This window comes from Seriola lalandi, unplaced genomic scaffold, assembly GCF_002814215.2.
Source record: "Seriola lalandi dorsalis isolate HSWRI2012SDOR001 ecotype SW California unplaced genomic scaffold, Sedor1 jcf7180002054423, whole genome shotgun sequence".
Taxonomy (NCBI): Eukaryota; Metazoa; Chordata; class Actinopteri; order Carangiformes; family Carangidae; genus Seriola; species Seriola lalandi.
This window is the reverse complement of record NW_019524976.1, coordinates 272,073-297,510: the sequence shown is the minus strand read 5'-3', so window position 1 is coordinate 297,510 and position 25,438 is coordinate 272,073. Positions and strand designations below refer to the sequence as shown.

Here is a 25,438-nt window from a genome sequence, read left to right as displayed (position 1 = left end):
CCATAGTTAGGTATGTTGCTAGGCGACATCTAGTTGTCATAGTAATGATGACAGGAGCAAAGGGAAAAGTGCGTTGATGTAGTATAAAGAGAGACAAAGTCCACGTCAGGAGCAGGTTGTGGTGGATGGATGAATATGACACAGGAGAGCCGTGTTTCATTCCCATGTGAAACCAGAGGTTTATGTTGTTTCTATTATCCATGACTGTTCAATAAAGTTAATCATGTTGTTATTATCATAACTATGACAACAAAGATCATCTAATATATAATGTATACCATGTTTATCATGGTAACCATGACAATTGAAATCTGGTACGCATGCCGCCATAGGGGCACTATTTCACTATTACGGGTTGTATCAGACGGTTGAAATAAACGATGTGTGGTTGTTCAGGGTGGAGGAGTGTAACCAACAGGACGTTCTTCCGTTCTTCTTGCTGATCAGACTTATAGCCAGGTGGAATTCAAGAAAGTAGATTTTGAAGATTTCATTTTGGCGAAAAAGATACAGGCAGAAATGAGCGTGGCCTATTTCATGAGGGAACACATGCATGTGTGGTTTAAGAACATGTGATGTTCAAAGTGTGAGTTTCCAGCACCACCTGCAGGTGGGTGTGTGACCTCTCAGGGGTCTACACCTCACCTGAACCTTTCACCACATAACTCTCATGGGGCCTGGAGGGATTATAAATAATAACTCTAATAATTCAATGTTCTTCTCATTTAATAAGCGATTCAATAACTAATAACAACATGACAGAAAAAAAAAACTTGAGAAAAATATGCACATTGAAATAAAGTGCTTAATTTTGGACTAATGAAATAAAAAGTTAAGCTTGAGTTTCTCTTTTTCGTGTTTTTTGTTAACTCCATTTCACATCTTAATCTCAACTATTTTTGTTATAAACAAACTCAACACATCTTCAGTTCAACAGCTTTAAAGCTGTGAGTGCGGGACTTAAATATAAACGAATGTCCCAGAATCCTACAGCTACACATCATCACTCGCATCAAACACTGATCCCAGCTCACAGATGTATATACAGCTGTTTCCAGAGACACAGCCCCACAGTTAAAGGCACAAAAAGCTACTAACACAGGAAGACAAAGCACTTTCAAGCCTGTTTTATGAACCATATTTCACACTTTGCCTTCCTTCCCTTTCTTTGTTTTTTTTTTTTTTTGCTCTTTATTAGTGACTTTGCAGAACAAAAACAAGTGTGTCATGAAGGGCACATATAATGGACAGACATGTAAATGACAATAAAAACAATAAACAGTTGACGTACGAATGAAAAGAATATGATGTGTATGGTATGTCTATAATGGTGAAAATTGAACGTATTCAAACAATGATGTGATGAACAAAGAGAGCCCTTCATCATGTCACACAAACCATTCTGCAGAAAAAATTATGTACACAAGGACATTGTACTCATTCCACTGTAGTTAGTCAAATGTTACTGTAGAACAAAACCTAAGTGGATGCCTCAGCTGCCAAATTCACACACACAGTAAATAAAAGATTTTAAACTAACAGTTTGGTCCAGCCCCAGAGAAAAGGAGCAGGGAGACTGAGGTTTGTTAATCCTGATAACACCCTCTGTTGTTCTGGCTCTGGTCTGGGAAACAGATGAGATGAGAATATCCCAAGGATACCTGCGGTAATGATGTATCTGTTTTGGACAGTAATGATAACGCTGATTAAAGCCTCTCTGATTCATGTATCACTGCCTTCACAGAATGAGAGCAAATGTGATACGGGAGTATCGCCCTGCAGGGTGAACACAACTGCAGCCGCCACATTTGCTGATTCACTTGGATGATTAAAGGAGCAAGGGAGGAGGATGTACATGTGTGTGTGTGTGTGTGTGTGTGTGTGTGTGTGAGAGAGAGAGAGAGAGAGAGAGAGAGTGAAAACCTTTTGGAAACCAAGCAGAAAAACCCAAACATGTATACATTTGATCTTCTCTGGCTGCATGGCGCCTTCTATAGTTCTGATGGTCTGATCCCAAGTAGATTAGAGGCTGAAATTATGTCTTCAGTTATAATGTCATCATGTAGCAGCCATCAGGTCTTTCCCTGTATTTTAAACACAGCCTTAATAATCCTATCAGTGTGAAGCCTGTGGTGTCTCCTCTTGACTAACTAGACACTTCTGCTGAATCTTTAATCACCAACACAGTCTGGTTTAACGTGTTACATATCAGATCACTGTTTTTCTGCCAAGACTTTGTTATGATAAAACACTTAGATTTTTTTATGACTACTGAGACCTAGTTGAATCAGGTCAATTGTGTCCCAGGATGCTTATATTGTAGACATACAGTATGTCACAAAAATATAGATCCATCCCACAGTCAGTATATGTTGAAATCATAAAAAGTAGGGGCCAAAATTCTGAGACCACTTTCCCAGAATGTGAAGATAGATTGATTAAAATGAATGAGAAATTAAGAATTTTTAACATTTATGTTGTTTTAATGAACTTGCATAAATAAATTACATAGTAAAGTATAATATAGTATAATAGTATTATTGTTATAAGGTCCTGCTTTCTCCTCCTGCTCCAGTATTGTCTACTGTTTGTACCTGAATCATCAATCATGACTCTGCCAAAGACTTTCATGAGGCAAATATCTTGTTCTACCACTGAGAAATTACTACATCACTTTAATCCTTGCAGTGTTGGCTTCTATAGTTCCTGCCAAAATCAGAAAAATAAAACCTTCTCCTAAGATACTCTGGTTAAATGAATACACCACACAAATACACAGAAAATGTAGATGAGCTGAAAGAAAACAGAAGGACGAGCTGATTGTTCAGATTACCTTTAAATACAATCAATTCTGTGATGAATCCACCACCTACAAAACTCCAGATCCGTTAAATAACCAAAGACCATTCTGTACAACATGACTGCCTCAGCCCTTTGCAGTTGGTTCAAGGCTGTTTCGCTGTGCACTTTAAGGAGCACAGCTCATAGTCTCAAATCCTTTTCAAGTCTTTTAGATATAATACATTTCTTCAGCAGCTTTTTAACAGTGTGGGCCTCGCTATTTTATTCACTGTAAATAGCTCTTTTTCTACTCCGGTTTCCCTCCAGCCTTAAACATGACAATAGTTGACCCATTTCTCAAGAAATCCGACCTTGACCCTCTCAGTAATAAAATCCAATCATTCTAGAACATCCTCCAAATCTCCTTTTTATCAAAGGTTTTAGAAAAACTTCTTTCATCAAAGCTGATTTTATTCATGAATATTTATGTTGCTGTCATCTGTTTGATAAGCTGGGAGTTAGGGGCGGAGTCAGACACCGCCAAGATGATGACGGTGAGCAGCTCACTCTGAGCTTTAGAAACCTGGCTCGTAGTCCTAACCTGTTGTGACTATTTGCAGCTCATGTGTTGTCGAAGTGATGAAGATATTTTCTGAATGTGTTTGTGTTTCGTCTATTTGCATTTGTTTTCTTAGGCTGCAGAGCGTTGAGCTCTCAGGGCCACTGTAATTTAAACTGTCTCTGTGCCCTCGTCTGTTCAGCTGTCAATCAAACACTCACTCAGAAGCTTGGAGTAAAAAAGCATTTCTAAATATCTACCTTCCACACAGACACACACACACACACACACAAGTCACTATGTAACATGTGTTTTTGTGTTGTTCTCACTGCCTTGGTAGTCGGCAGACTGTAAAATGGTCTGACTTATTAACTTTTCAGAGCTAACAGCTACGAAGAGAGCAGTGTTAGTGATTTAGCTGTACTGTGTACGGTGATCACGCCAGGCAGACACACACACAGCGTTTCCATATGGTGGTCCCCGAAGAGGGAGAACACATCTGCTGCTATGCCAAGCTGCCTCTGTGATCTGGTCCACAGGGTCCTAAGCTGCTGTACACGGCTGCTCCCACACTGCAGTCCTGATTTCACATCAGCTTGTTAAACCATATTCTGTGCATTCACATTCATGTAGGTCCTAAACCATAACAGCAAGTTAGAGCTAGTGTCTTTAAAGACACCCTCCAATGAAAATCAAGTGTTTAACCTCGTTAACATCCAAATGATGTTTTTATCTAATACAAGACATATGATGAGTGAAATAATCATCAACACCATGACTGAGGGTTTCCACCTTGAACTGCAGTGAATCAACCATTAAAACAGATTCAGACAGCCAGGGTTTCATACGTCACAAACCTAAGGAACCAATCCTGTCAACTTGTAGGGACAGGGGGCGGGGCTAAATAAACCTGAAACCTTATCAGTACAGAGAGAGAGTGTTAGTGTAGCACAACCACGAACACTGTGTCAGCCACAAGCTAACAAACAACATAAACAAGTAAAAGATGCTAACTATGCTAACCGTTCTAATACGTCTGCTAGTCTCTGGTTCTGGTCTCGACTGAGGCTCAAATATGTGGCAGGTGGTGGGTGGGGCATAAGCCCTAATCCAGATATATCAGTCAGGAAGTAAGAGTAGATAAGCTTTTTTACTTTTTACATGTGAAAATCATGTTGAACAAAATATAAATCACAGCAGAGGATTTTTACAGAGTTTAAAACATGTCTGGAGAGGAACTCTAAAGTGGCCTACACTCAATTCTCAAATAGTAGCCAGGATTTACCACTGGAAAATCAACAATGTCTTCAATTGAAACACACTTATATAAGCTTATAGTTATATTAATTCTGTCATATGGTAAGAACCCTCCATATTTCTGGAACTGCTTTCACTTCAGTTTGTTTTTGGCCGTTGATGCAGACTCGAGTCTTCCTCCACGCTTTTGCTTTTTGCCTTTTACATTTCTGTCCTGGCATTTGTTATTAATCAACCAACAGAGTTTAAACTACCTAACACTGACAGTGTAGCTCTTAACTTCTACAGCTGTGACTCCATGAGAGCAATTCGCCAATTATTTCCACTTACTTCAACTTAGCTGTTTGTTTATGCAACATTAAGCTAATGTCAATAAAACTTAATGCGTCCTACTTCTAAACATTAAAAGCCTGACATTAATGAGGCATTAGAAACAGCGAGAGAGAAACTCAGAGCAGTAGAGTGAGAGAGTGATGAGTGATGGCTCTGTTGGATTGATAAAATTAATATTGTTGCAGTACACCCCCCCCATCCTAGAGAAATCTTCAATTTTATTTTAGCAACCGCTCGTTCTTTACTCTCACTGGCAGCTGTCCCCAACCTTTTTTATACCGTGGACCAGTTTTTGAAAGAGAAATCTGCTCTGTGTTTGGTTTGAACACCTAGTTTGTACCTGAGCAACGTCAGAAGCACAAGGAGGAAAAGCTGCCATGTTGAACCTACTTCTTATTCCCATTAACGTGTATGTAGAATGGATTGGGAGCAGAATACAAGTGGATATCCTGCATTTTAAGTCTAAAAAGATTCATTAAAACAACAAAACAAACAAATGATCATCTCTTGCACCAGGCTTTTGGTGAAGAGACATTTTAGGTAATGATGTGCACAGTGTTTGCTATGGACACTATGTGACACTGTTGTGGAAGAGCCATTAGTTTTTCTAAATGGTGCCAATTAACCATGGTAGAGCATCTAAGTGATACTAGTAACATCCTCTTTTCTTCCTCCTCTAAACAGAGCCCTACCTGACAGCTCTGTTGTCTCTCATTGAGGAGCAAATTGAAGGATCCGGTTTGACTGTTTGACCCTGGTTTCTTTAACTACCAAAGTCTAATCAGTTCATCCTTGAGTCCAAGTGAACGTTTGTGCCAAATTTGAAGAAATGATCTCAAGGCGTTACAGAGATATTGCATTCACAAGTCTAGAATCATATTTCGTGAGGTCACTGTGACCTTGACCTTTGACCTTTAGCAATCAAAATCTAATCAGTTCATCTTTGAGTCCAAGTGAATGTTGAAATTCCGTCGAGGTCTTACTGAGATATCATGTCCACGAGAATGGGACAGACAGATGACTTGAAAACTCTGACTGCCGCTGGCGCAGAGGAATAAAAAGGCTAAGGCTATGGACGTGAATCCTGTCATTCATTAGCCATGAACAACAACTGCACCTGGTGCTGCTTAGAAGAACAAGTTTCAACTCTTACATCAGCAACATTAAAAGCAGAGGAGGTAGTTGGTCTAAGTATAGATGCATCACATTTCTTTGGTCCTAAAAACAACGTGTAACAGAAAAAACAAGAGGACTAAGCTAAAAACCAAGACGGAGGGGGATTTTTGTGATGAAAGCAAATTAGAGAGAGTAGAGGAGGATGTGGGAGAGTGCAGGATGATTCAGTGGGGAGAGTAGGAGCTGAGGCTATTAGACATGGTTCACAGTCTTATCGTAGGATTTTGAGCTGATATTTTTGGAGGGGAGGTGAGGAAGTCCTCTATCAGCCCATTAGAGACACATTAAGTTCTTTTAATTAACTCTTCCTATGCAATCGTGACCAAGGTTTAACACTCAACATCTGCTGAAAATGAGAAGCACTTGTCTGAGAGTATTCAGTGTATAATTAGTCGCTGTACTGTACTTGATTGCACAAAGACGTTCCTGTGTAGTGAACAAATTCATTTGTTCAATAAAAAATGAGCTTTCCTTTTTGGTAACAGGGAAATCTTCACATGCCAGGAACATCTGACAGTAGAATAGTTATTGTATTCAACTGAAGCAAAGGGTTCCTGGCATTTCATCAAATTCATTCTTCCATTGAAACATTAAAGGTCCATATAGACTAAAGGTAAATGTCCACGTGTTGTTTGATTATAAGGCAGGTCTAGGTTGTGTATTCAATCCAATTCAATTTTATTTATAAAGCATTTTTTTTTTTAAAAACAACACTGTTGACCAAAGTGCTGTACAATAACAATAAATACAAAAAAGACATAAAACACAAGCAAAAACTCTCACATTAAAAGTACTTTCATACTGTGAAAGTATCAAAGCGCTCAATCTACAGAGAAATGCTCAGAAACTGAGTCGTAGGGACTTGTGATGTCACAACAAAGCCGTCAGCCACGCCCCAAACCCCGCCCACCTGGACCCACAATCCTTACAGGATTTGGTTTCTCTGAGTGTTTACCTGAAATCTGCTATATTTTTATTGGAACACTCAGAAAACAGTCAGCCAATGAGAAGATAAGTTCAGAGCCTCCTCTCTTCTGATTGGTTCAACGACCTGTTGTTACTAGAGCTGAGCCTGAGAGAAGAGATGTAAAACTACATTGAGATGGTTTTTAGTTCTTAAAACCTCAAATATATCTTCTTATGGATCAACACTTCAAATAAAACCCAGAAGAAGAGGAGAATATGAAGCTTTAACTTGAACTGAAACATGGACAGTAGCTCCACTGATTTTTGTATGCAGGGAGTGGATGGATGAAGTGGAACATCTGACAGTAATGGATCAAAAAATAAATATTGTATTGTATTTCATTGCAGCAAAGCGTCTGGCTGCCATCCATTAAACAAATTCATGTTTTTACTGAAATATTAAATTTATTAAAAGGTGGCAGGAATAGTTTTCACAAAACTGTCCTGCCTCTGCCTCTGCCTGTATGCAGGATGTGGACGAATTCAAAGAAACACATCAACTGTGTTTGATTGCTTGATAATATGTTTAAACTGCAAGCAGAGATAAATTTAACACAGTTTAGCTGAATTGCTTATATTATATAGGTGTAACCATATTGACAGATAAAGCTCACAGTGGAACAAAACACAAAGACTGTATACGATTGTACTAAAGTATTTCCAATGTCTTTTAAACGTAGCTGTAGTGCTGTCGGAGCCACCGGTCCAACACTTTTTTTGTCTGGGTGATGAAATAAAATATCAGCAGTTCACATCGGTTGATATTTTTCCACATTTTTAAGACCTTGAAGATCCGATCGTCACTATGCATATGTCATGTAGAGAGTGATTGAAACAAATGAAATGGTCAAAGTTGTCATATTGACATTTAAGGTGTACTGATTGATTTCCAAACGTCAATCATGCATTGAGTAACACGCAGGAAAACATTCCACCTTAAAAGATGCCGGTTGCTGCAGGAAGCCTCTGAGCTGCTCAGTGAATTAAATGGGTAATTAGTAAAGATGAAAAGACAGAAAACATCCTTTCATTATTCATTCACTCTTCTGACAGTTTCTTTATCCGTGATGCTTTTACACAGAAACATGACAGAGTCAGTCTGTTACACTTGGACAGCTTGTGCTGATGGAAATGAAAGCTAGCTTAGCTACGTTTTCATAGCCTAGCCTGTTAGCTTAGCTTGACCTGTGAATGGATGTTTCCAATGCAAATGAAATCATTAAAAACAAAAGTTAAACTCACTATACACTATATTTCTTATCTTTTCTTGTTCTTGGTAGCAGTTCGTCTTCACATAGCTCTGCTGTCTCCCCCATCTGTCACTCAGTGGGCCGAGCGCTACTTGAGTTGCCTGATGAGTAAGAGGGGCGTATCTCCCTGACCTCTGAACCCTGCACTGCCTGTAGTGCTCTGCCTGAGTGAGGTTTGCTCCACCCTTAGGGGGGTGGGACGGGTGACTTTGATCAGTGAGAGCTGAGATTGCCACAGCTCCACTGATTCTGAGAGATGATAGTTGGCAGCATGAAGGCCGACAGCCGTAATACCACCTGACAAACTGAATCAGCTTATCAGTGAACCAAACACTCCTCAGACTATGAAGCACGAGTTCATGTTGCTGAGACTTGCGTGTCACTTGTCTTGCTCTTGAACAGGTATGAAGGGTGACAAGGCAGCTTATCATAAAGCAGGTCATATAAAGCTCTGCTGTTGAACACTAGCTGGGTTTTTGAAGGCTGATAGCAAAGTCAATATCATAATACAGAAGCTGTCATGTATTTAGTATTACATCAGGACAGAAAAGCCAGCGTAAATCCAGTCCAAGTAAAAAGTACTTTGATTAAAAATAGACAAAAAAATAGACCTGCAACCTTCCAGCCCACTGAGCAGGTATGGCCACACAGCTTCAATCAGAATGATAGAAACTGTAACAATAGATGGAAACCCCTCGTCATCAGCCATGCCCCAAGCCACGCCCACCTGGATCCACCATCCAACCTTGCCGGATTTGGCTACGACCACCATGGCCTTTGTGTCTTACTGTCAGAATCTCAAGGTTGCTCTAAAAGCAATTAACTAGTACCTGTCAACTAACTAGTTCTCTCTCTCCTCCAGCATCATCTCTCTCTCTCTCTGTCTGTCTCTGATAATATAACACTCTAAAGGTGACATATGTGGCAACATCACTCTTGATATAGGAACATATGTCATATATTACATTTCTGCATGGGAAACATCAAATCACTCACTGGCCTTTGTGTCCTATGGCTTCGCCCCTGAAATGACAAAATCCTGGGCCTGGGTAGCAGTGATGTCTGAGTCGAGTCTTGAGTCCCCAGTGTTCCAGTCTGAGTCCATGTCTGAGTCACCAAAGAAGAGTCTGGGTTGAGTCCAAGTCGAGTCCCCACTGCCTGAGTCTGAGTCATCAAGGTTGAGTGTGAGCGGAGTTCAAAGCTGGGTCTCAGTGCTCTACTCAAAGAACTGACATAATAAAGACGGTCGACATTAAACACCAATGACACAGCTGTCAACATTCGCTGCTTGAGTTTATTTCCTGTGTGTGACACAACAGCTAAACATACAGTGACAGTTTGACTTTGTGTGTTCTCTGTTTTAAGTCTTATTATTTTGTGAGAGGAGCCAGCCTGGTCTCTCCCCTGGCTTTTCAGATAAGTCAGTCAGGATTTGTTTCGTCTGTAGTTTTTTTCCTTTTAAACATTTAAATCAAACTTAACAACAGCACGCACACTCAAAATGTAGGCCTCACCTTACACACTGAATGACAATATTCAAACCCGAGCACAAAAATATTCATCTATTTAAAGACTTTCACTAAATAACTACAACACTGCAGCAGACTAGAGAGAGAAGTGACTAAAGAGAAGCGGATGGAGGGAAATGTCCCGGTTCTTCGGACGGGTTCTCCGCCACTGGTGTACACCAAGATGAAAGACTGGAGTACGTGAGTGTGTGAGTGTGAGTATGTGTTTACATGGCAGGTGTTTGACAGTGCTGATACAGTGCCACAGTCAGGAGTCAGGACTTGGAGTACATGTTTTTACTCAAAGAGTGTTAAAATCTAACTCTATATTTGGAGTATGTATGAATGTATATACACACACACACACACACACACACACATATATATGTATACACTGTATGTATGTAATTTATTCTTGACTGTTGAGTGAACACACAACTCTTGGATCTATACGTATACCGAAACCAGTGAGTAAGATGTATTTACAGATTGATTGACACTGATTTTCGCTGTGCACGAGCCACACTGAGTTGGTGTTTGTATAACTCCAGGGGCCTGTGATACAACCGTGACGCGTGAGCTGTGTTTACACGATGATCCTAAACGATGACAACATCATGTTTCACCTGTCAACATGAGTGAGAGACAAACATTTACAGTTTCCCTTCATCTGAACACGGAGGGTTTCAGGAAACCTGCCTCTGTACACAGCAGAGGAAACAAGGCACACGGACCCATTTCACCACATTTGCAAAGCGATGGGATTTTCTTTTATTTTAATTTTACGTTTCTTCAATCATAAACAAATGCACTGCAAATATGAGAATGCAGCAGCCCTTCAGGATTTGCAGTTTGTGTGGGGAAATAATCGGTGACAGATCTGCCTGTAAATGATACAGTGGTCCCCGGATTTATATCTTTGTTAAATTAATGAAAACATTCATGAGTATCTACTAGGGTGCACAATTCAAAAAAATTTCATGCTTCAATTTCGATTTTTGGGCTCTGGTTCGATTCAAAACAATTCTCGCCATCCCTCTCTCCCCCTATGTTTTTTTTTTTTACTAACACTCATGTTAGGGACCTCGGTCCTCTCTGCCTGAATTCGCGGTGGCATTGTTTTTATGTCTCTATTTCATAGGACAGAGAGTGACAGAAAATACATGGACAGGGAGCCAGCTGGGAGTGGAACCGGGAACTCGCTGCTCAGGACATCTGCATCCACTAAGATGTGGATGGGCGGTGGTTGATAGATAATAAGGCAAATTGAGGACTGTTTACACATGTTTACAGACACAGGATTAATCATAACCAAAAAGAAAACTGAAAATCAGCAGGAGGAAATAAATGAGGTTGCACCATCACTCAAAAAACAGAACAATCCCGCAAAAACCGGGACAAGTGGTAGCCTAAATGGAAAGATTCATTCAGATAAAAAAGCTGCAGTGCAGGGTGGCTTGCCTTGGTGCCTCACCTGGTAAGGTTCTGGTTAAGGTTTAGTCCAAAACGCAGCGGCCACGTGTTCGAGTCCCAATCGAATCATCCCATCTCCCTCCCTGAACTTCCTGTCTATCTCTCACTGCACTGTCCGAATGAAGGCAAAAATGCCCAAAAATATAGCTTTCTATAACTAATATAAGCTGCAGGCAGAGGTCAAGCTAAGCTAACAGGCTAGGCTATGAAATAGCTAAGCTAGCTTTCATTTCCATCAGCACAAGCTGTCCAAATGTAACAGACTGACTCTGTCATGTTTCTGTGTAAAAGCATCACGGATAAAGAAACTGTCAGAAGAGTGGATGATGAATGAAAAGCAGTTTTCTGTCTTTTCATCTTTACTAATTAACCATCTAATTCACTGAGCAGCTCAGAGGCTTCCTGCAGCAACCGGCATCTTTTAAGGTGGAATGTTTTCCTGCGTGTTACTCAACGCATGATTGACATTTGAAAATCAATCAATACACCTTTAATGTCAATATGACAACTTTGACCATTTCATTTGTTTTTATTAGCTCTCTACATGACAGACTCTTTAGTGATGCTCAGGTCTCATGGGTCTGATCAAGCTGCTTCCCCTCGAGGTTATAAAATCTGAAATGACCTTGCCTTCACTGAAGATGAGGCAGATTGAATTACTTTTGTCCTTTATGTTTTCCATTGCTCGCTCTGTACTTTTCTTCTTGCTCATGTCAAGGAGGAGTCTCCGGGTGGTAATCGACACAGCATCATCTATAAGACTAGCGAGCTAAACTCATGTAATTATAAGACTGAAAAATATGAATGAAACGAAATATTAAATATAAAATTTTGGGGGAATTTATGGATCGATTTTGAACTTGTAGAGATAGAATTTCAATTCTAATGTGAATCGATTTACATCAGTCATATAAGAGACCAAGTATTCAGTCAAACTTAGATATTAGCCTTTGGCCCACTTTTGAAAGAAGAGAGCAGCACAACATTTAGATTATATAGATAGTTTGGCTGTAAATGAAATCGACTGAGTGAGTGAGAGCAAGAGAAAAATCTGATCCTTCATCGACCTCAGCTTCCATCTGCATCGGTCCTGAGTGGGAGATGTAGATGAACTGAGAGGTGATTTGAAAAGACATCGGAAGACTCCAGCCAGCAGAGCTGTTCATAATGGGATGCGACTCAATATTTGGAAGGTGTGTGCCAGAGGTTGTGTACACTCGGTGTGGTGCGTAAAATCCTCACAGTATCCGTGAAAAGTAATCAGAAGGATTTAAGCCTGGAAACGCTTCGAATTTCACGGGCAATTCTCAGATTGATCCACTCAGCTGCTGCTGCCGCTCCGGCTCTTTGGGGATAAGAGGACCTGACTGAAAGAATGTGACTGAGAAAGTACATGAAATCCTGTCAGTGGGAAACTTCATCTGCTACTCTGCTCTGAACCTCCTCTGTGGAAATCTGAAGCGTCACACGTGTGTGTCAAGACAAAAGAGGTTTAAGCTTTACAGTGCTGTCTGTTGAGTGATCCTCTGCATCAGATACAGTATAAGTTAATTGGCTCTCACTCAGATTCTGTTAAAGCAGATAGAAGTCACATGTTAATTTCCAACACAGTCTGAAGCATAGACTGTAAATAAAGATGGACGTCGCCTCTGTGACGTCACCCACAGGTTTCTTAAGAGCGGTTTTGAAGCTCAGATTGAGCTGCTACTCTGTTGCCATCTTGGCAGTGTTTGACTCCACCCCTAACTCCCAGCTAATATAAATATGGTCAAAGAGGAGGGGCGTATCTGGAGCTGAGACTTCGTGCATACCGGTTTGTGGCAAGCATACACTCACCCACCTGTCACTCAAAGAGGCCACGCCCTCAATTCTCCATAACTTTAAGCCTTAATAAAATGTGAGGTGACAGGTGAGTTATATAAACAGGTGTCATGAAGGAGGAAATTAGCTCTAGAGACCAAAACTGTTTTTGTACCAGGCTGTAAACATGTTTATTCCTGCTGTAAAGTTGGACATTTTAACATGGGAGTATATGGGGATCGACTCCCTCACATCTACAGCTGCCACTACATCTCTGCAACGTAAACCACTGACATATTCAGAAATAGAGTCATTTACACTTTGTGAATTTTAAAAACACTTGCAGCGAACGTGCCGTTGGATCTTTTATTTGACTGATGGCCTCCTGTCCCAGCTCATTGCCACAGATTGAGTTGCTGTTTGAGGGAGAAGGTGACGCATGGCTGACCCTCTGTGGATGAAAGAGGCATCTGCTGTCAGCGCCTTTAAAGTCAAGCATCTGTCAGTCCGAAGGAGATCTCTGGATCAGCTTGAAGAATGGTGAACCCCACAGAGCCCCCACAGCACTGAACGATCCTCACACATGTATCAGCTGCTCTCCTCAGCCTATTCCTATTTCTTACACATTTACCAGCACATGAGCTACTTTAGTGAAAATGCAGCAGCTGTGAGTACATTTCAAACAATAAGGGACCGTGGCTGTTCACGGTTCAGACAATTATTACAATGATCAGTTCTGCAGTTCTACAGCCAGATCTGAGCGCACATTTCATCGTCTTTTCTTTTAGTGTACAGCTAAACTCACCAAACCACTCAACACGGACGACTTTGTTTCCATGGATCACTAGTCATGCAGAGGAAAATGTTCCCTCTGAGGCACCATCAAACCTGGTTAACTGGCCTGGTCATCAGAATCATTCAGCCTGATTGGTTAAATCGTTTCCGGACAGTCAGACACCTCATCTCAGGTAACACCATCTAATCTGATTCATATAAAGTTTTACTATTTGGAACCTGAGTGGGCAGAAATATTACAGATCTCAATCCCTTCAGAGTCCGCAGCTGGTGACTGGCACACATTAAGCTCCACAGCTGTGCACCAGTCATTTATCAAAACAATATTCCATTTGGTGAATGATACTTGTATCTGATAATGCATTGTGGGTAATGCCGTATCAGTCAGTATTGTGCACCAAATCTATCTGGACTATAGAATTTATCAGAAATTTTGGAGCCAAGAAATGATGATGGAAGGCTCACATGAACAAAATGATGTAATGTCTGACATTCACACGTCACACACGTGTCCAACATCAGTATCATCACTTGTCATTCAGGTTGGGGTGAAGATACAGTGGCACTGTTGTAAATCCATTTATTTAGTACCTTCATCCAACATTAGAGCAGCTGAAGTTTGACCTTCTGGTCTGAGAAGGGTCAAATGAAAATATAAAGATAAGGAGGGTCTCACTTTTTTAATGAAATTAAATATTAGATTCAGCCACCTCCCCACCCCATTAATTTTTATACTGTCCCTAATAGGAAGACATTCAGTTATTAGATGAGGCAACAAGACTTCATCTGTTTCAGTTGAAATCAGGATTTATCCAAACAACCTAGTATCTTAATGAGAAAGTTTTCTCTCCACTGACACGGGCAGGAAGTCTGCTGCAAACATCCACTTATATAATGAACAGAAGCTGCAGCCTCTGGCATTTGTTCCTCCAGCTCCGCCTCAGCCTGAAGACAATTTTAATTACTTCTCCCCCTTTTCCTCACAGTCTTTAAAGTGCAACATTTTGAACATGTGGATCCCACACGAGGCTGTAGTCAGTCTCAGCCAATCAGAAGTGATGCTGTATTTCCAACTTCCATTTGTGGTCAGCTCTGCCAATCAGAAGGAAGGCTTCGGTGTCAGTTATTCAGGAGGTTTTTACCTGAAGCTGAATTATCCACAGAGGTGTTCTCCTCTCTGAATCAAATTTTCCAGTTTAGTCTCTGATCATTTAAGATCCAGACGTCCGATGCCTAAAACCCTTGATCCAGTTAAAATATATAGTTAAAAATGTATAGTATAGTAGGGTAAAACATATAAAGTTCAGGAAATTTAAGCAATCTCAATAATTTCAGACTTTCCTGACATTTGGATGAATGTTTACTCAGCTGTTAATTAACTCATCAGCAAACACTGGTCATCCGTCAGGGTTTATGTTATTTGGACCCAAATACAGAAAAAACACAAATGCTGGAAGGAGGAGTGAAAAGAATTTACTCTACCAAAAACACAAGGAGCACAGGAGTAAGGAACGCAAGGAAACATCAAAAATCCAAACAGGAGTTCCACAGGGTAAAGCAGGACGAACCGACCCAGACAAAGGGGAGCGCAGACACTAAATAGACACAAGGGAGGCAAGGGTGATTGAACACAGGTGAAACACATTAGGGCGGGGCACACAATTAACAAGGAGGGAAACACGACAAAGACAGGAAGTAGAAATGATGACACATCATGACACGCAAGGAAAGTAACTACAAAATAAAACAGGAAATGACCATGACCAAACAAATAAACTCCCACTCACTTCAAATCTTAGGCACAGTTCTTTAATGATATCGGTAATAATATTAATGACACTTGTTTATGTTCTGTGTCTCTGCAAAGGAACAAACTGATATATCAGGTCATGGAGTGGCTCTGTGTTCATTGGTCAATCACTTGAGTCAAGCCTTAAATACTACTGATTGGATTGTCTTGCACACATCCATGGCCACCAGAGGATGAACCCTCCTGACCTTGGTGATCCTGTTTTCTTTTGTTCACGTGGCCACAATCAGGTTGACATTTAATGGCAACGTTGATTGCCATTAAATTTGTTACAATTGTCCACAGTCCCCAGAGGATGATGCCTACTGTGATCTACTGACTTCTTGTCATCATCAGGAAAAAGATTTCAATTAATGTTTTGGTTCATGACCAGTTTTGGAGCAAGTTGATTGAAAACTGTAATAAATTACAATCGACGTGTTATATTGGTTTCTTGATTCAGCTGTCAGCTGTGCCTTTAAACAACTTGAAATCCTTCACATGCATATGTCGTATTTGTTTGAATTGGCAATGGGAGCATGACAGTTTGAAGGAACTTACTGACCATCCAGCAGTCAGCTTTGTCTCAGTGCCACAGCTCTGCAGAAGTCCCCACCTGACAAGTGCTGTTAAGCACAGTGGTGTTGGCAGGATTATATTTCTTAGTATGCACAAAAACTGCTTGAAGGCTACCCTTAGGTTTTGCGCACACACACACACACACACACACACACACACACACACACACACACACACACACACACACGTGAGCGAGGCAAGAGAGAGAGAGAAAGCGATTCATGTTTTTTGCACTGAAGTTATGACACAAGACTGCGATGTTTTAACTTGACAGAGTCCGATGCCCTTTTCAGTTGATCAGCCTTAATACTGCCAATATCCTGAAAGTCTGAGGTACACATACTGTGGATATCATCATCCAAGTGTTCTGGGCTTAGACAACAGTCACTGATGGGGGGGGTAGCCACAATGGTAGCTCACCGCTTTGCAAAGCGGGAGGGATCATGGACGAGTAGCTCGTGTGGTTAATGCTAGCAGCACTAACGTTAGCAGAGTCAATGCGCATGCTGCAGAATCTTCACCGTTTCGGATAGTTCACTTTCTATTTTCAAAAGCCTGAAAAATGCTCAACTGTTTTGCTGTTAAATCCAACACTGCTAATGTCATGATGAAGCGCCAGAAATGTTGATCATGCAATGACCTCTACCTTGTGACATAACACCAATCATTGGCCTTCAAATGTATTTGCATCATAACGTTAGTGAGTGGATGCTGCCAAAAAAATGAGACAGGATCACCTGTTACCACCATTTTAAGGTAAACAAGCTAAATTAAATTAAAAAATATCCACACGGTGTGTACACATTGCCACTGGTTACACATATGCTCCAACTCTAAATCACACCTGAATGTCCAGAACGTACCTGTGGCTAACATTTACCACAACAGCCAGCCAAGACCACACAATATTTAAATAAGGCAGCCTTTGAATTACCTGAAGTCACATTTAGAGGCTACAGCGCACACCTCACCTCTTGTGTCAAAGTCTGTTCCCTTCCCTACAGTGTCTCCTGTGCCACTGACCTCTGTGGTTGGAGTTGGGGTTAGGTTATGGTTAGGTGTAGCAAATATAACTGGTTGGGGTGAAAGATAAGGTGAGGGTAAAGACATGATGGGGACCATTGGACCAGTCTGTCCTTTGACCACAGACAGAACAAACTAATAATGTTCAGACAGCAAACAGGCTGACCCCCACATGCCAAAGTAACTGAACAATATTTGAATTAGTAGCTGCCATACGACCACTGAATTTTAAATGAAGTCGTCACATTACTGTATCACATTAAGTAACAAAAACCTGCAAAACTGTGCTGCAGCTGTACTTTGTGGTTACTGATGAGTAACAAATGTTTGCATGCTAACACATTGAACTAAGATGGTGAACATGGTAAGTATTATACCTGCTAAATATGTTAGTATGTTAGCATTGTCACTCTGAGAATGTTAGCATGCTGACTTTAGTATTTAACTAAAAGCACCACCACTATGTTTAAGCCGTATGTCTAAAGCCCCCTTTCCACTGGTCAAAAAACCCACTAAGACTCTCTAACATCAGGCTTTTGTTGGTAATGGAAAAGGGAACAATCCGCATTCACATCCAGGTCACATGACTGTGCAGTAGACTCTGGCAGTGATGTAAACACAACACCTGAGTGAACATGTTCATTTTCACCCCTTTTCCTGCTGTGACGTCTTTCAGAGACAGACACTGTAACACACCTGTCACCTGTCCAGCACAGTGCTGTTACACCAGGAACACTGCCGTTACACCTTCCTCTGAGAGTGAAGCTGCAGCCCAGGAATAAGTTTTAAAAACACACAATCACTGATGGAAGCGTCTCACACAGAGACTCCGACACTTACAGGAGCAACAACCTGAGGATGAGACGAGACACATCTGTTTTACTAGTTTACACAGCAGCTAGCAGCTCACTCTCTCTCCACTGTGTCTGTGTGTGTGCTCTGTAAGTGCATGTGATGACATCACTCCTTGCAGTTGTGTGTGTCCTCAGTCCGAACAGAAAGACAAACTCGACTGACAGGGGAAAAGGAGTTAATCAGCTTTTATTAGCAGGTTTACCTGTGTTTAAAAAACCTGTTATACCTGATCATTTTGGTGGAAACGGTATGAGTGAAGCCTTACAGAGCTGCTAGGCGGTTAACTCCCAAATATCAGTATCAGTGTCAGTCTGACTAATCATCAGTTTAATCATCACTACACTCAGCAATACAAGACTGTATTGCTGAGTGTAGACAATGGATTGGATGAATGAATGGACTGCTGCTAGGCATGCTTTAGATTGTTAGTCATAGTGTGCTATGCTCTGTAACAGAAGGCTCCCTCCCCAGGTATGTCCTTCTGGAGTTTGTTGTGTTTTGTTGTATTTCAGTTGGCCGCAGATTGTCCCTCTGTGTGTCTGGCAGTTCTTACCTGCACTGTGCTGTCTCTCTGCCATAGGTTCACTCACGGGCTCAGCCCGCTAATCACAGCCTCCGCGTCTCTCACTCCTACACCAACAGGAACAGACGACCTGGAGAACACAGGATGACAGCACACCTTCAGCTGAGACATGCTCCGTCACACAAAAACAAAAGTCACTCATGCAGGCATGTGGACTCTAACAAGAACCCTGCAGAAACACACACTTAAAGAACAATACCAGTGTTTTCACATGGTTTACTTCATTTATTTCACATTAATGAATACATGCCTATATACAGACACATATAGAAAGTTCTATATCGCTCATAGACTTGAGGAAATAAATTTAAAGTGGAATTAGATCTTCAGCTAAACTACAGTAGCTTCCTGTCCAGCTATGATTAATAGTGTTAACATTCAGCTCCAGGGCTGAAAAACCTCCTGAGATCAGTTCCTGTAACACCAGTGTCACTGTAACTAGTCTCCATGGAAGCTCAGCTGGGACGGAGATGAATGGTAATGACCTTTGGTTCTCACTGTGCCAACATTTACAGCTAATTTACACATTTTACATTTTAGCTATTTAGAGAACATTCCTGTTCAGAGTGGATTACAATGATAGAATTAGCTTCAGTTCCACTGGAGGGACTGCAATTTTTTCTCCTTGTTGTTAGTTGTGATGTCTGATGTGTTTCCAGCAACCCAACCAGTTTACACAATGTGAATTTGACCAATGGATGCCCTCGGATGGGCTTTGCAACTCATCATTTTTCCTCTGGCAGCACGCTTGCCTGGGAAACAGAAGAAAGCAGTGTATTTAGGTGGGGTGGGTTTGGTGAGTTCACACAGTGAATAACAAAACAGTACAATGACAAGGCCTCCTGATCCCACATCATTTACAGAATGTAAATAGGATGTGAGCATCTAGTCAACCTGTCAGAGACCAGCCTCATGACACCTGCATCTGCATATTCATCTGACTTGTAACAACTGAGTGATCACACCCATCCTTATTCTATGTAGCATTAGTTTCTGTCAGTTCCAAAATAAAAAGATCAAAATGTGCTATCCCATGCAAGAACAAGCTTGGGAAACGGCTGCTTCCAAGTGCAATGTGGGTAATTTTATAGCTTTGGGACAGTGGCACTGAAAAAAGGCACATCCATAAATCTTTAACTCAGTGAAGGGAGAAAAAACAAGAGTAGTCCATAGTTAAAAAGCAGAGCCACATGAAACAATGTGTACAGTTGCTGTTGTCTAACCATATGTGATAAACATGGATGGGAGCAACTGAGCACAAAATGAGATCAGTTCCTGTGTGGGATTTATGCGAGTCCAGTGTTGTCTACACAAACATGATAATCATGCACTTAAGGCTACAGTAGATGTGAACTCACAGCTCCCTCCTCTGTGAATCTGCTTTTTTATGTGTGGCCAAAGATAGGTGAACTTTTGGTCTTAGTTTGTTTTTGCTGGTTTGGTCTACTGGCCCTGTACTTGTAATGAATAGAGATTTTAATACTACGGCATACAGGGATATTTTAGACCAATGGTGAAAAAGATACTTAATAATAATAATAATAATACATTTTATTTAAAGGCGCCTTTCTTGGCACTCAAGGACACCGATCCTTCCCTTCAGTAATAGTATCAACACAGCAATATAACTACAGTTACCTCCTGGTGGTTATCTTCCTCCTCCAATCAGACTAGTTTCAAGTTACATAAAGTTAGATAGTTTTGTTTTGTCGTGACCAAACTAGGGGTCAGGAGAAAAAAAAGATCTGCCACACACATTTAAAGGGGAAATGGTGAAACGCCTGACAACTCATAGACATCTGAAACTTGTGACAAGGGACCTCAAGGGACCACACTGCTTTTTGCAAGGGGTCACTGGTGCACTGTATTTTATAAGCTCTTCATGTGTTGTTATGTAAAATCTTAATCTGCAAAGTAATTTAGGAGTAGAGGTATAGAGCAGCATGAAATGGAAATACAGTCGAGTACAAGTACCTTAAAATTCCACTAAAATACACGACGGAATCCAGGCAAGAAACAAAATTTTGATGAAACCCGTTTCCCATCCTCCTTGGTACATATATCATGAAGTGACATGTTTAAAACTGGCCGTTTAAAACCGGTTGATTCAAAGAAAAGGCGACCTTTAAGTAAGCACCAAGTACTAAATCTGTTCAATAAGACAAAGTGCAAGGAGATCAGGTATAGGTCAAGTGCAATGAAAGAGAAATGAGAAATGCTGAGTCATGTAAGGCTTGACTTTTCTTTTGTCCTATGACCAAGAGACAGATGAAACATGCTCAGAGAAGGATAAGTAGTCATCAATCATGATAGCCAGGTTTCATGCAACCTTGATTGGGGTGAGAGATGAAGAGTTGTTTTTGATGATATCATGATGGAGAGACTGGTTGGCCGGGATGCCAGTCGTCAGTCATGATGGAAAGAGTTCAGTCTTAGAGAGGTTTAGATGAAGGTGGCTTTGCTTCATCCATATAGATATGTCAAGCTGAAACAAGAAACAAGTTGAGATCCTCACCGAGACTTTGGGGTCATCTGGCAGGAACAACAGGTATAGTTGGATATTGTCTGCATAGCGGTGATAAGAGAAGCTATGTGAGCAAATCATTAGACCCAAGGAGGTGGCTGTAGGTAATCCAGTGGGGGAAGCGATGGGATATGGACATTTGTGCTTGCAATGACACACTGCCCAGTGAGACAGGATTCAAACTGAGAAAATGTAATGCCCAAAATACCCACATCAGATTGTACAGCCACCAGGATGTGGTGGTTGACTGTATCAAAGGCTGCTGATAGGTCTGTCAAGATAAGAACCGAGGTCTGACCTGCAGCTCAAGCTGCCCTGAGGGCTTCTGTCACAGACTATCACTTGGATCAAGGAGGTGATTTCCATTTCTGAGACGTGTTTGAAAACTGTCCTTTCAGTAGCCTTAAGTAAGAATGGAAGTAATAAGATTGGCCAATAGTTTTCAACTTGAGTGGATTCAGTGAAAGCCTGAGAGTGATGTGCCCTTAACTAGGGGAGACTGGTTGTGTCTGAAGTGCTTCAGAGAAGTGGCCACTGATGGCCGCCACCTTTTCTGTAAAGAGGGAAGCAAAGATATCAGTGTCCGGTGGAGGACTGAGTAAGGTTTTGAAGGTGGAAAATAATTTCCGAGTGTCTGTGATACAGCTGATCTTATCATTGTAAAAAGCAGCTTTGCCAGCACTGATGCTTAAAAAGAAGGAAGATGGGGCGTCGAGTGGCGCAGTGGGTTGAGCAGGCGCCCAGTACATAGAGGCTACAGTCCTCGCTGCAGACGGCCCCGGTTCGAATCCTGCATCGGACGGCCCTTTACTGCATGTCATTCCCCCTCTCTCTGCCTCCCCATTTCCTGTCTCTCTCTACTGTGCTATCCAATAAAGGTATAAAAAGCCCAAAAAATATAAACTTTAAAAAAAGAAGGAAGATGGCTGCAATTGATAACCCTTGAGATCAGCAGGGTCACTGCATTTGTCCTATCTTTTCCTAGCAGCTCTGAGATCAGTACGCAGCTTTCAGATATTGTCAGTCAGCCAGGGGTGAGGCAGGTCAGAGCGAGCAGGTGTGGTGGATAGAGGACACAGGTTATCCAGACATGATGTTGGTGTAGAGCAGAGAGACTCTGGCATCATTGACCTCTGGTGAGGAAACTGTGCTAAGACGAGGAAGAGCGGAGGCGAGCACTGATGAAAAGTGGCTGGAGGACAAGTTGCAGCTGAATGAAACCAGAGGTGGTGGAACAGAGGGCAGTTCCCAGAGGCACACAGTGAAGTGAATGAAATAACGGCCATTTTTGTCTAAATGGATGCTCATCTGTTTTAGGATGAGTAGTGGACAACCAACTTGGCAAATGGAAGACAGCAGTGTGTCTAGCTCATCCACAAACTCGACCATTTATCTCGGTGGATGGTTAATTACTGTTTGCTGGAAATTAGGAAGCAAGTTCCACCTCCTCACCTGGACGTCAGGAGGTCTGGGAGGATGTGTAGTTAGTGGAGAGTGCAGCTGGGGCAGCACTGTTTTTCTGGTTTGATCCAGGTCTCAGTGAGCGCCAGAAGCTCAAGGGAAAGCTGGTTGGCATAGGCAGAATTGAAGCAATCTCTGTTAACTGCAGAGTGGCGGTTCCACAACCCAACAGAGAAGAATGAGTGAGCAATTTTGCAATGACCAGGGGCCGGTTTCACAAAGACAGAAACAAACTGTGGCTTAGATATAACAAATAGTCAGACTTCAGAATTCATCTGTTGCACAAAGCCGTTTAGTTCTTGTTATCTTAAGGTAGACTGTGGAACAATGAATTGTGGGTAAATAAATTCAATCCGCATCCAATCGCTCAGCTCTGTTCACCCCAGCAGAAAATGTTTGTCTTTGGAAGAATTCAATTATTACAAAGATGTTTAACTTTGAAAATTCAGCGAAGAGTGAAACAATAAAAGAAAAAAAAAAAAAAAAAGAAGAAAAATCTGATTTGGAAAAAAAAAAGTGGCTGTGGTCTCTGAAAACTCTTTCCATTCCCTTTGCTCTCTCATAACAATGTTAGCAAACCGCAAATATGACCCATGTTCCTGTTTTTTGTTGTTGGGTGCTACTGGTCAGCACAGGTGTCATTGATTGTTACCATGGTAACAGTGGTCTGAGGCCTGAGTTAGCCTGGGAGTAAGATGTCTAATGTTTTTGTCTTAAAATCAGTCAGTCTTTATCTTTGTGAAACAGTCTGACTAACATTAGACTGATCTATGAGCAACATGAAGACTGGATCAACACTACACACCAGTCTGACATTTTCCTTAGCCACATTTCTCTGCAGCAGACTTCAGACCCGAGTAGGTCTTCACACAAAGAGGGCTACACACTGACACTTATGTTCAGCAACAATCATAGCTCAATTGGAAGCAGATGTTCACCTGTCAGGGCTGATTACATCAAGCTGAGTACCCGCTTTGGATTAGCAACATAAAGGTTTGTTTTTGTGGCTGCCCCAAAAACTGGTGCACTGAAACTCGCAGCAATAATGTCCAATTTAGGTGCTTGAAGTGCTCGAATATATGGGAATGGAATTACGAAGTAGCAGTAATGTTACATGCAGTCTCCACACACTCGGCTCATTTAGATTTGAACACTGCACAAACTGTGTGAAAGAATGCGTATAATAGTCATAGCACACAAACGTCAATCAGATTAAAATCAGAGGGTTTTTCTCCATGAGTCATCAGTGCGTCTCCATTCAACATCCTATTTAAACTCAAACAGAAGAAAAGCTAAAGCTGTAGATAAATGTACAAAGAGTTCATGTCTGGATGGTCTCACTTAGATATGAGACCAAAGTGATGGATTAAACAAATTTAAGACATTGACATTGTTGATTCACTCTGTACTACTGTACCTATAGTCTTTCAGTTTTTAGAAAAAAATGGCACCAGAAACACAGTTTCATTGTCACACTCATGTTTAGTTCTAACTTGTGGTATTAAAAGTTCAGAGTCCATTCCAGAGTATAAAGGGCTGTTAATCCCACAAATCACTATGTGGTGTGACAGTGCGGAGCCTTGTTTCATATCCTGCAGTGAGCACTGTGTGTGATCAGACACAGGAGCAGGCAGCACTATGTATGTATATATGTATATGTGTGTGTGTGTGTGTGTGTGTGTGTGTGTGTGTGTGTGTGTGTGTGTGTGTTAATACATCCTGCGCTGTGGGAGGCCTTTGTGTGACGAAGCTTCTCCCTGAAACGAAGCTAATCCTTCCTGACAGAAAATCACTGCTGCACCAAAATGTTTAATAACCTACTTTCCATGATTACACCATGGTACACCTGCAAAGCTCATTAGCTTTAGGTTATCAAGATGAAAGGCTTTTTATAAATCAATTAAAAGAGATGAAAGATAATGCGTTTGATGGAAAGCTTTAATAGGTTTTCTGTTATATGACTTGTTAAATAGGGGGACGCATTTTCAAAGGGCTCAGCTCCCAGTACAAAGCAGGAAACAGAGGTGCATGTTTGTTTGTTTTTTCAAGAAGGGATTATTGTTTTTTTCTTTTTTTCTTTTCTCATGATTTTCACAGAAAAAAAAAAGACTTTTAAGCTTTTGTTTGGCTTGGTTTTAAATTCCCTTGGATCTGTCTCTTATACACATCTCCCCTTTATTAACACAAACTGTAGTTAACCTGCCCTCCTCCCTCTCCAGCCCACAACCTCACTGTTCTGTGTGTTGATGAAACCATGACGCTGTCCGTGGTGCTGAAGTAACAGACTTGTCCAAAGTCCTCATCTGATATGAAATTGTCCTGTAAAGCAAATTTCAAGAGTTGCCTAGCAACATTTAATTTCCACCACTATGACAACGTGTTGGAATGTATACAGGCGCCATAGCCGTCACTTCAACCATCACTGCCTATCGTCCCTAATACTAGCCTCAGTGAAGCCTCAGTGTGCGAGGAGTAGTAGACCAGAAGCACATTCACCCACAAGCTCCCACCCCTGACTCTGGCCTTTTCTGATTAGTTAGTTAGTTAGTTAGGTAGTTCTGGAGCATATTTCACCTCAAGATATTAATAAAGTTACATGCTGTACCTGTAATCAAAAAATGTTGAGAGAGTCAACAATAATGATTAAACACTAGCATTATTATTGGAGCCCTGTTTTAGAATGAAGTGCATGATGAATAGTCAGATGAAAGAAAAGGTAAATGATG

At 41.2% G+C, this 25,438-nt stretch overlaps 1 protein-coding gene across 1 annotated transcript in view; it reads right to left on the bottom strand.

Moving 5' to 3' along the window:
• Positions 1-25,438, bottom strand: part of lrfn2b (leucine rich repeat and fibronectin type III domain containing 2b) — a 144,718-nt gene that overhangs the window by 39,824 nt on the left and 79,456 nt on the right. Inside the window, exon 4 of the mRNA XM_023410354.1 lies at positions 18,698-18,797. The gene's annotated coding sequence lies outside the window, so the exon portion shown is untranslated. The remainder of the gene's footprint in view (positions 1-18,697; positions 18,798-25,438) is intronic.